At 35.7% G+C, this 16,846-nt stretch overlaps 1 long non-coding RNA gene across 1 annotated transcript in view; it reads left to right on the forward strand.

Annotated features, from left to right (window-relative positions):
• Positions 1-14,709, forward strand: part of LOC139181342 (uncharacterized) — a 121,741-nt gene extending 107,032 nt beyond the window's left edge. The window contains exons 5-6 of the long non-coding RNA XR_011565332.1: positions 3,023-3,065; positions 4,437-14,709. This is a non-coding gene — a long non-coding RNA (uncharacterized lncRNA). The remainder of the gene's footprint in view (positions 1-3,022; positions 3,066-4,436) is intronic.
• Positions 14,710-16,846: the final 2,137 nt, after the last annotated feature.

A 16,846-nucleotide genomic window follows, 5' to 3' on the forward strand; every position in this document is an offset into this window, starting at 1 on the left:
ACTAACTTGGTTATAGTTCTGTTACTCGTCCCTGGGGTTTAGTTGTCTTCTTAATTTTAGATAATAGAATTGTATAATTTGCCATTATTAGTTTGACTTATTCATAAACTTATAAAATGTATTACTGGTTGATAGTCTATGCTATAGTATATTCCTTATATATTCTAGTCCCTGTATTTTAATAATCTTTAAAATGTGTATTATTGGCTAGCAGTTGACACTAATCTATAGAGCTTCCCTAGTGGCTCAGACAGTAAAGCATCTGCCTTCAGTGTGGGAGATCCTGGTTTGATCCCTGGGTTGGGAGAAGATCCCCTGGATAAGGAAATGGCAACCCACTCGAGTATTCTTGCCTGGAAAATTCCATGGACAGAGGAGCCTGGCAGGCTGCAGACCATGGGTTCGCAAACTGAGTGACTTCACTTCACTTCATTTCTAATCTATAGAGTAGCCTACCATAAAATTTTATCTACAGTTTTTCCTTTTTGTATTACCCAGATAAATTTAAAAGTTGAGGGAAAAGACTATCTTAACTTTGTAGTTCTTTAGACCTAGGAAGATTTGGAGAATAGTGTGAGCTTTAGGAATTAAAAATACCATTCTTCTAATCTAAATATATACCAAAATTTATAAAAGATAATCCTTTGAATTTTGGTGCTAAAACTAACCAAACTTGCCTCATTTTAATTGTTAGTCTTCTTATTCATAAAGATAGTTATGAACATTTAGTTTTAGTGGTTTATGAAATGTAAGTTTGTGTGTTCTATAAATGCTTTATTTTATACTGAAGGTAAGATTCAGCCAAACTCGTACAAGCAATTTGTTTTTCTTACTTTGGTATGTATGCCCTGGCTTTTTAGGTAATGACAAAATATACTTCATTAGATGGAGTTGTTTTTAATTTATTTAAAAAGAAAACAAAACAATCAAAACAAAAACCTACTTCACTTTATAAATTCCATCCTTCTTTCCTAAGAGCTAACCACCTGGTGAAACACTATCATTATAACTTGGCAAGTGGGTTCGCTCTTAAAATTAGACATCTGTGATTATATAGTTAAATCATTCCCTTGAAACTGACATATTTAGAGCTCTCAGAAAACCAGTCATCTTATACCTAACACATTTTTTATTTTTTTATTTTTATTTTATATTGGAGTAGAGTTGATTTACAATGTTGCCTAACATTTTTGCTGCTAAGCTGCTGAGTTACTTCAGTCGTGTCCGACTCTGTGTGACCCCAGAGACAGCAGCCCACCAGGCTCCCCTGTCCCTGGGATTCTCCAGACAAGAACACTGGAGTGGGTTGCCATTTCCTTCTCCAATGCATGAAAGTGAAAAGTTAAAGTGAAGTCACTCAGTCATGTCCAACTCTTAGCGACCCCATGGAGTGCAGCCTACCAGGCTCCTCCGTCCATGGGATTTTCCAGGCAAGAGTACTGGAGTGGAGTGCCATTGCCTTCTCCGTTTTTTAAAGCTACCTTTTTTAGGCAATAAGTATTTGCATCCAGCTGCATGTCCACTCAAACTGTACTAATGTAAAGTTCTAAGTATAGCCTTTTTTCCAGTTGATGATAACTTTCCTAAATCTTTTCCAAGTGATAGCCAAAGCATTTTAAATTCATAAGAAGGTTAGATTCTAAAACGTGTACTTGGACCAAAGTTGCGTAGTTATTTACTTTCTATAAAAATCCAAAAGTCAGAAATAATAATTGGCTACCAGTGGTCATGTGCTGATATAAGAACACCTTATCCAAGACACCAGGCTTCTTCCCACTTTAGGGCTTTTGTTCTGAATCTTGCCTCTCTCTGTGATGTTATCTCACTGCAGGTGTGTACACAGTTTTCTTTCAAGAATGTGCTCAAATGTCATACCCACAATGAGGTTTTCTGTGACTACCTTCTGAACATTCCTCTTCGCTCTGTTGCTTTACTTTATGGAAATGATCATCCATACCTGTTGAGTTTCTTTTTTGTCTTCCTGACCCTAAATATTCAGCTCTCAGTACCATGAATGCAGGATCTTGGTTCAGTGTCACATCCTCAGTGCCTGGAAGAAATTAATGAGTAGGCATTTCTGGGGTGAATGAATGAATGAATGAATGAATCAATGAGGAGGACACCTGTCCTCTAACTGTTTAAACCTACATGGTATTATTGGAGGAGGGGCTTCTCTGGTGGCTCAGATGGTTAAGAATCTGCCTGCAATGCAGGAGACTTGGGTTCAATCCCTGGGTCGGGAAGATCCCCTGGAGAAGGGGATGGCTACCCACTCCAGTATTCTTACCTGGGAAATCCCATGGACAGAGGAGCCTGGCTACAGCCCATGGGGTCACAAAGAATTGGACACTACTGAGTAACTTTCATTATGGGAGGAAAGCTGGGAACTGACATACTAGTGAGCTGCTCCTTTGAATACTTTGTAACGTATCTTCTTTGCAGTTTTCATTGGTGTTTTAGGTGTTTGGTGGAAATAACTATCATCCTATAATAGAGGAAGTGATATGATTTTTCCTGTAATTTATTGTATGTATGTGCATCATTGGTATATTAAAGTGCTGTAAGGCAAATGAAAATTCTCCAAGGCCACAATGAAATGGTGGATTGAGTTTTTGTTTATTAATTCATTTGTTTTTCATATATGCATATATATATTTTTCCATTTTATATGTGTAAATATTTCACATTTACATACACACACATATACATTTTACTTCAAAAATGTGCCACATAATCAAGTGTAGAGTTTTCTCCCAAGCAATCATGCCTGCTCTAAAAGGGCAGGGAGTTTCATCTTGTATTTTGTTTGTTGCTGACTCTCTAACACCTAAGAGACTATCTGGCACTTTCCTCAATATCACTCAATATATGTTGAGTAAGTAAATAAATCTAGAGACTGTTAAATTGCATGCGTGGAATTAGTGTCAGTCAGACTGCCAATAAAGAAAATATGCAATTGAAACCTCCTGATACCATTTCCACATAAGTTTCCAGAACTGATCTCTTCTCTTTCCTTCCACAGAGCCCCACCCTGAAGGCTGCATATCATCTAGCTGCTGGAATGTGTAGGTACCCTCAATGGCTCAGTAGCCAGTGTAGATCCTGTCTTTTGTAATCAGTAGCTACATCTGGCTACTGGGTCTCTGATGGCATCTTCTACCTTCAGTTACTGTGTCCTGAGTGAGATTATTGAGAAGTCCTCAATAATAAAGCTTTACCTTGATTTATACATACGTATACACACAGAGTTAAGTTCTGGGGTGACTGGTAAGTCTTCCCTTATTAGCTGGAGTGTGGGAACCATCAAGCTTTCATGAATGATAATGTCTTTTGAAATTCAACACCACAAAGGGGAGGAATCTGGATAGTTTATCCATAGATTGTTTACAGATCTTTTTTTCTCTCTCTCCCATGTGCTTCCATCATTTGGTCACAAGACTATCAAGCATTTGGTTATAAATCAATCTATCTATCTATCATCCATCTACCTACTACCTATCTTACCTATCCATCTAGCTTATCCATCCATCCATCCATCCATCCATCCATTTCCTCTCTCGACTTTTAAACGATATTCTCAAAATAACATGGTAATTTTATTTTAAGAAAGTTTCACCTGTAGTAGATATATCCCAGCAGAGCATTTGTGACTTGTGGTTGTCTTTTCCCTTTGTTAGAGAAGATAAATGCCAGAAATCTTGAATGCAGCAGGCAATTCTATTGAAATCATATGTGGGAAGTCTTACAGGCCCAACATCCAGGTCTAGGGCATGAACCTGGCATACAATGTAGATTTCTGTGTTTGTTGAGCAACAGCTACATTGTCTGCTGGGTTTCAGGCTACCTGGAAACACGTTCTTCGTGGCTGTTTTCATCAATGCTTCACCTATACTGTTTTGGATTAACTTCTGCAGGCAGCATAAACCACTGGGCTTAATCATTGGATAGAGTGCAGTGAAAGGACCCCATGAAAGCTGATCGTTTTAGCAAAACACGATTTTGTTATGATTTCACCAAGATGGGCACACATCAGCCTGGGAAGCTCAGTGAACCAGAGACCAGGTGTAATGCTACCCTTCCTTCTCTCTGCCTCAGCTCTCAAGGATTGGTCACCTACATGTTATTAGTAGTATTATTTGATTTCTATTCCTATTTACTATCAGAAGGCATAGCCTTTATGGGCTTCATCACTCTGCCCTGCTACCTCACCATTCCTCCTCGTTTTGGCTTCTTGACCACCTACAGGAGCCCAGTTTCTTTCTGTTCTTTTTCCACAGCCCCATAATTTTTTTTGAATGACTTTCAGTCTCACCAGAATCTGTATCTCTCTGCCCCAACATCCCACCCCATCATTTGCTCCCTGATGTGAACTCTAAAGTGGATTTTGTTTTTGTTTTTGTTTTTTTGCCACTATTCACCATCTCTTATGAAACCAGAAGAAGAACAGCTTTCTTATGGAATGAAAAAGAACTTGTAAAGATAAACCACCAGTTTTCAGGAGAAAAAGAAGAAAAGAATGTTGGAAATAGCTTCTGGAAAACTTTTTCCCATTATGTTTTGTTTGTCTGTTCCTGGTAAATAAATTTAAATCTCTCAGTGTTAAAAAATAGATAAACCATTAAATTCTCATTAATAAAGGAATATAAATTTTAACCCTTGGTTAGATGAACTGGAGACTTTTAGTAAGAAAATATGAATTTTAAATGAATACAAGTTAACAGATTTAAAGCAGAAAATGAATATAAGGAACACAAAGATAAATGTCTGTATGTAATAGTCAATTGTAATGATATAATGTATTTTTTTCACCCTGTGCTGAATCAGTAAAAATAAAGTCAGTGACTTGGAGCTTTTAAAATATAGTGTATGTGTGTGTATCTTTTGACTTCCAATCCATTGTCTATTTTGTACCTAAGTCACTGGTCTTTGTGCCCTGCTAAGAGAAAGTCATTCTACTTGAGCTACTTGACAGCCTTTGAAGAGTGAGAAAAGTCTCTGGGACACATGATTATGTTTATTAAATTATAATTGTCAAGGAGACAGTTTTCTTTCTCCTCTCTTCACCCTTATACTTGTGATGTTCTGAGTTCCTTTGACTATCCTTAAACAAGACAATGTTGACAGTGGAGCCTATTGTGAAGAAGAACTCCCTAGTTACATGGTTAAGTTTTCATTTCCTTCTCAAGTTTGATGGACCAGTATCAAATTGATCCCCAAAGCAAGAATAAAAGTGCAAATAACCAAGAACTTGTTTTCTCATTTTTTCTCAGCTTTTACTCTGGGACCCAAGAAAGGATGGACATTGCTATATTGGCTCTTCCTAGAGAAGGCATAGCACCCACTATATGATTATTTTTAACTTTCCATTTTGAAACAATTTCACACTTTAAGAAAGCCTAAAAAATGTGAAGACAGTGCTTGTGGGAATTTAAAATGGTGCAACTGTTTTGGAAAAGTTTCACAGTTCCTCAAAGTTAAAACAGTCACCATACATATGAGCAAGCATGTCCACTCCTAGGTACATACGCAGAATTGAAGACAGATACTTACATAAATACACGTTGACGGCAGCACTATTCCTATTCATAATAGCCAAAAGATGGGAATAACCCACATGCCCATCAACTGATGAATGGATCAACAAAAGGTGATCTATCCATACAATGGAATATTATTCACCAAGAAGAGAAATGAAGTACTGATAGCTGCTACAATATTGAGTGAAATTTGAAAACATTACACTAAGTGAAAGAAGCACACCCCCCCTCAAAAAAAAACAACAAGCTGAATATTGTATGAATCCACTGTATGAAATTTCTAGAATAGGCAAGTTTAGAGAGATGGACAGTAGGTGAATGGATGCCAGGGGCTAGGGGAAGAAGAGCGTGGGGAGTGACTTCTAATGGTAGAGGGTTTATCTTTGGAGTGATGAAACTGTTCTCGAATTCATGTCCAAGTAGTGGTTGCACAACTTTGTAAATATACTGAAGACTACTGAATTGTATACTTTAAAAGCATGAGTTTTATGGTATGTAAATTAAATCTCAAAAATATAGACACTCACATACTCCTTTTCAATTTCCCAAGTGTTAATATCTCATGTAACTACAGTTATAGAAATCAGTAAAATAACATCAATATGATAAAATAATCAAAGACACCTTATTCAGCTTTCATAATTTGTCTCACCGTTGTCCTATTTCTGGTTCAAGATCCAATCTAAGATGCCGTGATTAGTTGTCCTGTCTCTAGTTTCCTTTAAGCCAGGACACTTGCTCAGCCTCCCTTTTGTCTTTCATGGCTTTGCCACTTTTGAAGAGTACAAGCCTGTTATTTTGTAGATGGGCCTTCAATTTGGATTTTTCTGATAGTTCCTTCTGCTTCAATTGGAGTTACGTGTGTTTGGCAGAAATACTACACCAGTGACATCGTGTCCTTGGTGCACCATATCAGAAGGCACGTTATGCCAATTTGTCCCACTAGTGGTGATGGTAACTTTGATAATTTGGTTAAGTTGGTATCTGATCCTGGCTATTTGCATTTTTTCTTTCTTGCTTTAAAAAAAATTCTTTTTATCACCATCCTGTACTCCCATTTTCCTTCACTCCCCAACCAAAGTTAACTATGTTTAACACACATCATTTAATTTGTATATATTCTTGAAAATATATCTTTTTTGGCATTCTGGTATTTTTAATTTACATGAGTGGTACTAATTATAGCTCATTCTGTTTCTTTTTTAAATTGAGCACTATGTTTTTAAGGTCAGTCCATTTTGCTGTCTAATTTGTTGCTTCTAATTCTGTATAACACTCTTATGATGTTGCAACTAACACATATCTATACCATTTCCAGTAATGGACCCCAAATGGGAACCAATTTCTTGTCACCACAAATAACATTATAATAAACATTCTTTTTTTTTTCTTTTAATTTTATTTTATTTTTAAACTTTACATAATTGTATTAGTTTTGCCAAATATTAAAATGAATCCACCACAGGTATACATGTGTTCCCCATCCTGAACCCTCCTCCCTCCTCCCTCCCCATACCATCCCTCTGGGTCGTCCCAGTGCACTAGCCCCAAGCATCCAGTCTCGTGCATTGAACCTGGACTGGCATCTCGTTTCATACATGATATTTTACATGTTTCAATGCTATTCTCCCAAATCTTCCCACCCTCTCCCTCTCCCTCAGAGTCCATAAGACTGTTCTATACATCACTGTCTCTTTTGCTGTCTTGTACACAGGGTTATTGTTACCACCTTTCTAAATTCCATATATATGCGTTAGTATACTGTATTGGTGTTTTTCCTTCTGGCTTACTTCACTCTGTATAATAGGCTCCAGTTTCATCCACCTCATTAGAACTGATTCAAATGTATTCTTTTTAATGGCTGAGTAATACTCCATTGTGTATATGTACCATAGCTTTCTTATCCATTCATCTGCTGATGGACATCTAGGTTGCTTCCATGTCCTGGCTATTATAAACAGTGCTGTGTCCAGCAATCCCACTGCTGGGCACACACACTGAGGAAACCAGAAGGGAAAGAGACACGTATAATAAACATTCTAATACATGTCTCCTTCTGGATCTGTGTAGGAAATTATTTGAAATATATAGTGAGTGGAGTTGTTTGATCATAACAGATACGGAGACAGACACACACACACATGTACATACAACACACCCCTCAGATGGCCTGATCAGTCTGCTCCCTGCATCAGTGAATGAGACGTTCTATGCATATCCTTGGCAAAAATTGACTCACTGGAGATATTTTGCCAGGCTGAAAGGTGTAAAGTGATCATGTTTCAGTTTGCATTTCTCTAGTTACTAATGATTATGAACATCTTTTCATATGAATTTTGAGTTTGGGGAGTTTAAAATAAATTTCCTGTTCATATCTTTTCCCATTTAAAAAAATTTTTAATTCTGAAATACAGCATGCTAATGGGAAATGCACATAAAATAAATGAACAACTCATTGAACAGATGTGTGTAACCATCACCCAGGTCAAGAAATGGAATATTGCCAGTATCTCAGAAACACTTCCAATATGTCCATCCCATTCACCATCCCTTCCCCTGCCCAAAGGAAACATACCCTAAAATCTAAAAGTATAGCTTAGTTTTGCTTGCTAATAAAGTTTCTGTAAGTGGAATTTTAAGCACATAATCTTTTGTGTTTGACTTATTTTTCTCAAAAAGTGTGAGATTAACCATGCTTTATGTAGATGTAGTTTGTTCATTTTCATTGCTGCATTTCAGTCCATGTTAGTAAACATTGGGATATTTCCAGTTGTGCATCCAGTAACCTTGCTATGAATGTTCTTTTACGTACAGCCTGATGGCACCTGTGCACTCATTCTATTGGAGAATACTTAGGAATAGAAGTGTTAGGGCGTGGAGTTTGGATAAGTCAGCTTTAGTAGATAATGCCAGTGTTATGTGGTGATTGTTAGACTTTACATTTCAACCAACCATGTGTGGGAATTTCTATGGCTCCACATACTCATCAACACAGTACTGTAAGTCTTAATTTTAACCACTAGGTATTTAGTGGTATTTATGGTGCATTTAACATGATGAGTAATGAGAGCAGATTTTTATATGTTCATTGGCCATTTATACCTCCATTTTGGTAAGGTACAAGTTCAAACCTTGTGCTCATTTTTATGTTGGGTTGAGTTTCTTGTTCACTTGTAGATCTTCATATATCCTGGATGTGAGTTTTTTGTTATTTTATTACAAATATATTTTACTCTGGTTTCTCTTTCATTTTTTCAGTGGTTCAAACAAAAATCTTTTATGTTATTCAATCTATAAACCTTTTCTTTTATAATAATTACTGGGTTTTGTGTACCTGGTTAAAATCTTTCCCTTACCACATTGTCTTTTTTTTACTAAGCTATGTAAGTTTTGATATCCACTAGAGTTGTTCTTTGATATTGCTTAGGATATTTGTTTTAGGCATTTCACATTTGCATTACACAATTTCAGAATCCATTATAAAGTTTGACAAACAGTTTAGGATTTTAATTGAAATTGTAGTTTGTCAGTTTGGGGAGAATTGACATTTATACTTTACTGAATCTTCTGATACATGAATATTGGAATTTCTCCATTGGTTCAGGTCTTCTTTACTTTCTTAGAGTGTTTCATAGTTTTCCACATAGACCTCCTGTATATCATATATTAGATTCAGAGGTAACTGGTCTTTTGTGAGGCTATTATAAGTGGCATCTTAAAATTTCACTTTGTAGTGGATCATTGCTGGTATATAAAAATGCAGGTTTTTTTGTTTTGTTTCTGCTTTGTATCCAGCAACATTGCTAAGTTTAGTTGTTAATCCCCAAATTAACTAGATTCTTTTGAAGTTTTCTATACATACAAATATACCTGTGAATAAATTTTCTTTATAATCTTTACACTTCTTATTTTTTTTATTAATTGTACTGGCCAGGACATGTAGTACAATGTTGAATAGAAGAGTAGATAGAGGTCATCCTTAGTATCAAAGGGAAAGCTTTCAACATTTAGTTTCTTTGTAGAGTGGGCATCTTTTAAGACAGTTTACTTCTCTTCCAAGGTGGTTAAGAATTTTTTTATGATGAATAGGTAGTGAATTTTATCAAATGCTTTTTCTACATTTATTGAGATGGTTATCTAATTTTTGTCTTCTTTGTTTAGTTAATGTGGTGAATTACACTGATTTTTTTTAAGTCACCTTTAATGAGGTCTAATTTACATATGTTAAAATGGAGCCATCTTAATTATATAGTTTGAAGAATTTTGATAAATGTATATACCCATTAACAACCATTATAATCAAGATACAAAGTATTCTGTGTTGAATACACATACTGTGTGTGTGTGTGTGGTGTGTAAGTCGCTCAGTTGTTTCCGACTCTGAGACCCCATGGACTGTAGCCCACCAGACTCCTCTGTCTGTGGAATTCTCCAAGCAAGAACACTGGAGTGGGTTGCCATTCCTTTCTCCAGGGGATCTTCCCAACCCAGGGATTGAACCCGGATCTTCTTCATTGCAGGCAGATTCTTTATTGTCTGAGCCACCAGGGAAGCCCATAAAACCTATTACCTCCAAAATCTCCTTTGTACTTCTCTTAAGTTAATTCCTATCTTTGTCACATACACAAGGCACACACTGATCTGCTTTCTATCACTGTACATTGTGTTGCCCTTCCTAAAGATTTATGTAAATAGAATTATGCAATATGTAGCCCTGTGAGTTAAGCTTTTTGCATGTATATGTAATTTGTTCCTCCTTATTGCTGACTAGTATTCTATTGTATGAATATCACACATTTATTTATCCATTTACTTGTAGATGGACATTTGAGTTCTTGTCAGTTTTTTTACCATTATAAACAAAGTTTTATGAATATTGAATCTTTGTATGGATATATATTTTCTCTGGAAAATAGCTATAAGTCATAGGTAGTTGTATTTTTAATTTTACAATTTATGAGTTACATTAGCTTTATATCCTTGCTAACCCTTAGTGTTGGCAGTCCTTTTTTAATTTCAGCTACACTTATGGGTTTTATTTCATTATGGTTACACTGACAGTAGCATTTCTTTATGGTTTTAAATTGTACTTTTCTAATGACTAAAGATGTTGACTTTATTTTCATGTGTTTATCTGCCATTCGTATATATTCTTTGGTTAAATATTTATCTTTTGTTCATTTTAATTTAATTTGTCTTCTCATTATTGAGTTTTAAGAGTTCTTTATATATTCTAGGTATATATCTTTTATTAGATACCTGTTTTGCTAATATTTTATCCCAGTCTGACTCTGTTGCATGCCTTTTCATTTTCTTAAGAGTATTATTGTTGAAAGAACATTTTTAATTGTAACATCTGATTTATACATTTTCCTTTTAAAATTACTGTGCTTTTAATGGCTTATTGAAGAAATCTTTGCCTACGCCACAGTTGTTAGGAAAATATTTTTGTTGTATTTCCTTGCAGAATATTTATAATTTTAGCTTTTGTATTTAGGTTTATGATCCTTTTCAAGTTAATTTTTATATATGGCTTGTAGTAAAGATAACAATTCTTTTTCCATGTAGATTTCCAAATATTTGAGCACCATTTGCTAAGAAGCCTATTTTATCCCTATTTAATTACATTGTCTACATTTTAGACAATCAATTAGCCATACATGGTGTGGGTCTATTTCTATGCTTTCTATTCTTTTCTGTTAAGTATGTCTATCTTCATGTCAATACCACTGTGTCTTGAGAGCAGAAGCTTTATTGTAAGACTTAAAATCAGTAGTTTTTGTCCATCAACTTTATTCTTCTTCAAATCTTATTTGGTTACTTTAGATCCTTTGTATTTCCATACAACTTTTAGAATCATCTTTTTTGTTTTCTACAAAACAACCAAGTGGAATTTTGACTGAGTTTTCATAAAATCTGTAGATATATTTGGGGAGAATTGTTATCTTAACAATGTTGAGCTTTTTTGATGCATGAACATGGTACAGATATTTCCTTTAGAGCTTTAAAATTTTTTCTCAGCAATGATTCACACTTTGCAAGAGTAGTGATCTTGTCCATATTTTGTTACATTTATTCCAAATATTATATTTTATCAGTGCTATTGCAACTGGTCTTTTTATAAAAATACCTATGTTTTTATAATTTTTATTTATTGTTTTTGGCTGCTCTGGGTCCTTGTTGTCTGCATGAGCTTTTCCTAGTTGTGAGGAGCAGGTACTATTTGTTTTGGTCTGCAGGCTTCTCATTATGGAGCACAGGCTCTACAGGCTCTTGGCACGCAGACTTCAGTAGTTGCAGCATGTGGGCTCTAGGGCATATGGGCTTCAGTAGTTGTGGCTTATGGGCTCAAGAGTGCAGGCTCAGCAGCTGTAGTACATGATACATGAGCCTAGTTGCTTCACAGCATGTGGAATCTTCCTGGACATGGGATCGAACCCATGTCCCGTCCATTGGCAGGCAAATTCTTAACCACTGTGCCACCAGGGAAGTCCTGAAATTGGTCTTATTAATATTGGTCTCCAATTCTACTCTCTAAATATATAAAATACAATTTATTTTAGTATATTTAACCTCATTTCCTGTGACATTACTAAACTTACACATCTGTCTGTCGTAGTCTGTCTGGGCTGCTATAACAGAATACCATAGACTGTGTGGTTTATAAACAGAATAAATTTATTCCATATATATATAGTGTATGTATATTTAAATGTTATTGATATATAGTTGGTTTAATGTTATGTTAATTTCTGTTGTACAGCAAAGTGACTCAGCTATACATATGTAAGAAATCAATTTCTTACTTCTTACAGTTCTAGAGGCTGGGAAATCCAAGATCAAGGCATTGGCAGATTTGGTGTCTGATGAAGGTCTGCTTCCTTGTTTGCTCTGTCTTCACATGGTAGAAGGGGATTAGGGAGCTTTCTAGGGTCTCTTTTATAAGGGCACTAATCTCCTTCCTCAAGGCTCTACACACATGACCTGACCACCTCCCAAAGGTCCCACCTTCTAATACTATCACATTGGGGATTAAGATTTCAGTATGAATTTTGGTGTTGTGGGTGACACAGACATTCGGTTCAATTCAGTATGCTTGTAGCTTTTTGTAGATAATCTCAGGATTTTTTAAAATAACAAACATGACCATGTTGTTAGCACATGATGATAGTTTTGCTTTTATATGTGTATATATATATATATATATATATATATATTTCTTGACCTATTACCCTGGGTAAGACTTCAAGTACAATGTTGAATACATGTTGTGAGAACAAGGATACTTTTTCTCTTTTTTTTCCATGTATTAAGATGATTATATGGCCTATCATTTTTAGTCTGTAAGATGAATTACATTGAATGATTTTTCAAATATTACATCAACTTTGCATTCCTGCTATATACACTCTACATGGTCAAAATGCATAATCCTTGTTAGTATTTTGTTGGAAATGTCTGCAGATATGTTCATGAGGGATATTGGTCTCTAGTTGCTGTTTTTTTTTTCTGACTTTCACATCAGGATTATGCTGACCTCATAAAATGAGTTGGGAAGTATTTCTTCTTTTAATTTCTTAAATAGTTTGTATAAGATTAGTACTATTTCTTTTTTAAAATATTTAATAAAATTCACTACTAAAGTAATCTGAGACTGGAGTTTTCTTTATGGGAAGATTTTAAGTTAAGAAGTTAATTTCTTTAATAGATACCAGTCAAGATTTTCTGTGTTCTTGAGTCAGTGTTTATATTTGTATATTCCAAAGAACTTTTGTCTTTTCACTTTTTTTTCTTGATTTGGTTCCAACATTTTTCTTTCAGTAATTGATAGAAGGAGAATACAAAAAATTAATGAGGGTATAAAAAACTTGGATAACACTATCAACCAACTTAATTGACATTTGTAGAATATTCCATTCAACAATATAATACACATTCTTTCCAAATACGCATGGAACATTCACCAAGAGAGACCATATTCTGGGCCATAAAACATGTTTCCATATATTTTAAAGGGTTGAAAGCATATGGAGTGTGTTTTCTGGTATGACAAAATTACATTCGAAATAAACAAGAGATATTTGGAAAAACACCAAGTATTTGGAAATTAATACTCATCTAAATAATCCAGAGATAAAAAGGAAATTAGAAAATATTTTGAGATGAATAAAAATAAAAATATAGTGTATCAAATTTGTGGGAGGACTTCCCTGGTTAAGAATCTCCCTTCCAATGCAGAGGACCTGGGTTCAATCTCTGGTCGAGGAACTAAGATTCCACATGCCACGGGGCAACTAAGCCTGCGTGCCACAAATACTGAACCTGCACGCTCTAGAGCCCACACGGTACAACTGGAGAGAAACCTGCACAACACAATGAAAAATCCCATGTGCTGCAGTGAAAGATATGCCATGCTGCAACAAAAGTTCATACATGCTGCAAAAAAGATCCCATGTGCCACTACTAAGACTGGATGCAGCCAAGTAAATAAATATTTTAAAAGTGTGGGATACAATTAAAAGCAGTGTTGAGTTAGAAATGTATAGTTTTAAATATTTATATTAGAAAAGATGATGGTCCAATGTCAGTTTATCTTAAAATTCTACCTAAGAAGCTAGAAAAAGAAGAGCAAAGTAAATCCATAATAAGTAGATGGCTAGAAATGAAAATTAGAGCAGAAGGCAATACAATAGAAAATGGACAAACAATACAAAGAATCAAATTTTGGTGTAATACAATTACACCAAAATCTAGCTTTTGAAAAGACCACTAAAATTGGAAAACCTCCAGCTAGATAGATTAAACAAAGACACCACCAGAAAATTACTAAAGCTAATCAATGAATATAGTAAAGTTGCAGGATATAAAATTAACAAACAGAAATCCCTTGCATTTCTATACACTAACAATAAGAAAACAGAGGAATTAAGGAAATAATTCCATTCACCATTGCAATGAAAAGAATAAAATACTTATGAATAAATCTACCTAAAGAAACAAAAGACCTTTATATAGAAAACTATAAAACACTGATGAAAAAAATCAAAGATGACACAAATAGATGGAGAAATATACCATGTTCATAAATTGGAAGAATCAATATTGTGAAAATTAGTATACTACCCAAAGCAATCATAGATTCAGTGCAATCCCTATCAAGCTACCAACGGTATTTTTCACAGAACTGGAACAAATAATTTCACTATTTGTATGGAAATACAAAAAACCTCGAATAGCCAAAGTAATCTTGAAAAAGAAAAATGGAACTGGAGGAATCAACCTGCCTGACTTCAGGCTCTACTACAAAGCCACAGTCATCAAGACAGTATGGTACTGGCACAAAGACAGAAATATAGATCAATGGAACAAAATAGAAAGCCCAGAGATAAATCCACGCACCTATGGACACCTTATCTTTGACAAAGGAGGCAAGAATATACAATGGAGAAAAGACAATCTCTTTAACAAGTGGTGCTGGGAAAACTGGTCAATCACTTGTAAAAGAATGAAACTAGAACACTTTCTAACACCATACACAAAAATAAACTCAAAATGGATTAAAGATCTAAACGTAAGATCAGAAACTATAAAACTCCTACAGGAAAACATAGGCAGAACTCTCTCTGACGTAAATCACAGCAGGATCCTCTATGACCCATCTCCCAGAGTAATGGAAATAAAAGCAAAAATAAATAAATGGGACCTAATTAAACTTAAAAGCTTTTCCACAACGAAGAAAACTATAAGCAAGGTGAAAAGACAGCCTTCAGAATGGGAGAAAATAGTAGCAAATGAAGCACCTGACAAAGAATTAATCTCAAAAATATACAAGCAGCTCATGCAGGTCAATTCCAGAAAAATAAACGACCCAATCAAAAAATGGGCCAAAGAACTAAACAGACATTTCTCCAAAGAAGACATACAGATGGCTAACAAACACATGAAAAGATGCTCAACATCACTCATTATCAGAGAAATGCAAATCAAAACCACAATGAGGTACCATTTCACGCCAGTCAGAATCAGTCAGTTCAGTTCAGTTCAGTTCAGTTGCTCAGTTGTGTCCGACTCTTTGGGACCCCATGAATCGCAGCACACCAGGCCTCCCTGTCCATCACCAACTCCCAGTCAGAATGGCTGCTATCAAAAAGTCTACAAACAATAAATGCTGGAGCGGATGTGAAGAAAAGGGAACCCTCTTACACTGTTTGTGGGAATGCAAACTAGTACAGCCACTATGGAGAACAGTGTGGAGATGCCTTAAAAAACTGGAAATAGAAATGCCACACGACTGAGCAATCCCACTGCTGGGCATACACACCGAGGAAAACAGAATTGAAAGAGACACGTGTCCCCCAGTGTTCATCGCAGCACTATTTACAATAGCTAGGACATGGAAGCAACCTAGATGTCCATCAGCAGATGAGTGGATAAGAAAGCAGTGGTACATATACACAATGGTACATATACACTCAGCTATTAAAAAGAATGCATTTGAGTCAGTTCTAATAAAGTGGATGAAACTGGAGCCTATTATATAAAGTGAAGTAAGTCAGAAAGAAAAACACCAATATATTAACACACATATATGGAATTTAGAAAGATGGTAATGATGACCCTATATACGAGACAACAAAAGAGACACAGATATAAAGAACAGACTTTTGGACTCTGTGGGAGAAGGCGAGGGTGGGATGATTTGAGAGAATAGCATTGAAACATGTATATTACCATACATGAAACAGGGCACTCAGGGCTGGTGCACTGGGACGACCCAGAGGGATGGGATGGGGAGAGAGGTGGGAGGGGGGTTCAGGATGGGGGACACATGTACACCCATGGCTGATTCATGTGAATGTATGGCAAAAAGCTCAACAATATTGTAAAGTAATTAGCTTCCAATTAAAATAAATAAAGCCACAAATTATATGAAAAATGAAAAGAGACATCACTGCAGATCATGTAGATATTCAGTTCATAGTTTAGTTCAGTCACTCAATCTTGTACAACTTTTGTGACCCCATGGACTCCAGCACACCAGGCTTCCCTGTCCATCACCAACTACCAGAGCTTGCTCAAACTCATGTCCATCGAATCAGCAATGCCATCCAACCATCTCATCCTCTGTCGTCCCCTTCTCCTCCTGCTTTCAATCTTTCCCAGCATCACAGTCTTTTCCAGCGAGTCAGTTCTTCGCATCAGGGGCCCAAAGTATTGGAGCTTCAGCTTCAGCATCAGTCCTTCCAATGAATATTCAGGACTGATATCCTTTCAGATGGACTGGTTCTCCTTGCAGTCCACGGGACTCT

The sequence above is a fragment of the Bos indicus genome, chromosome X (genome assembly GCF_029378745.1).
Source record: "Bos indicus isolate NIAB-ARS_2022 breed Sahiwal x Tharparkar chromosome X, NIAB-ARS_B.indTharparkar_mat_pri_1.0, whole genome shotgun sequence".
In the NCBI taxonomy this organism is placed as follows: Eukaryota; Metazoa; Chordata; class Mammalia; order Artiodactyla; family Bovidae; genus Bos; species Bos indicus.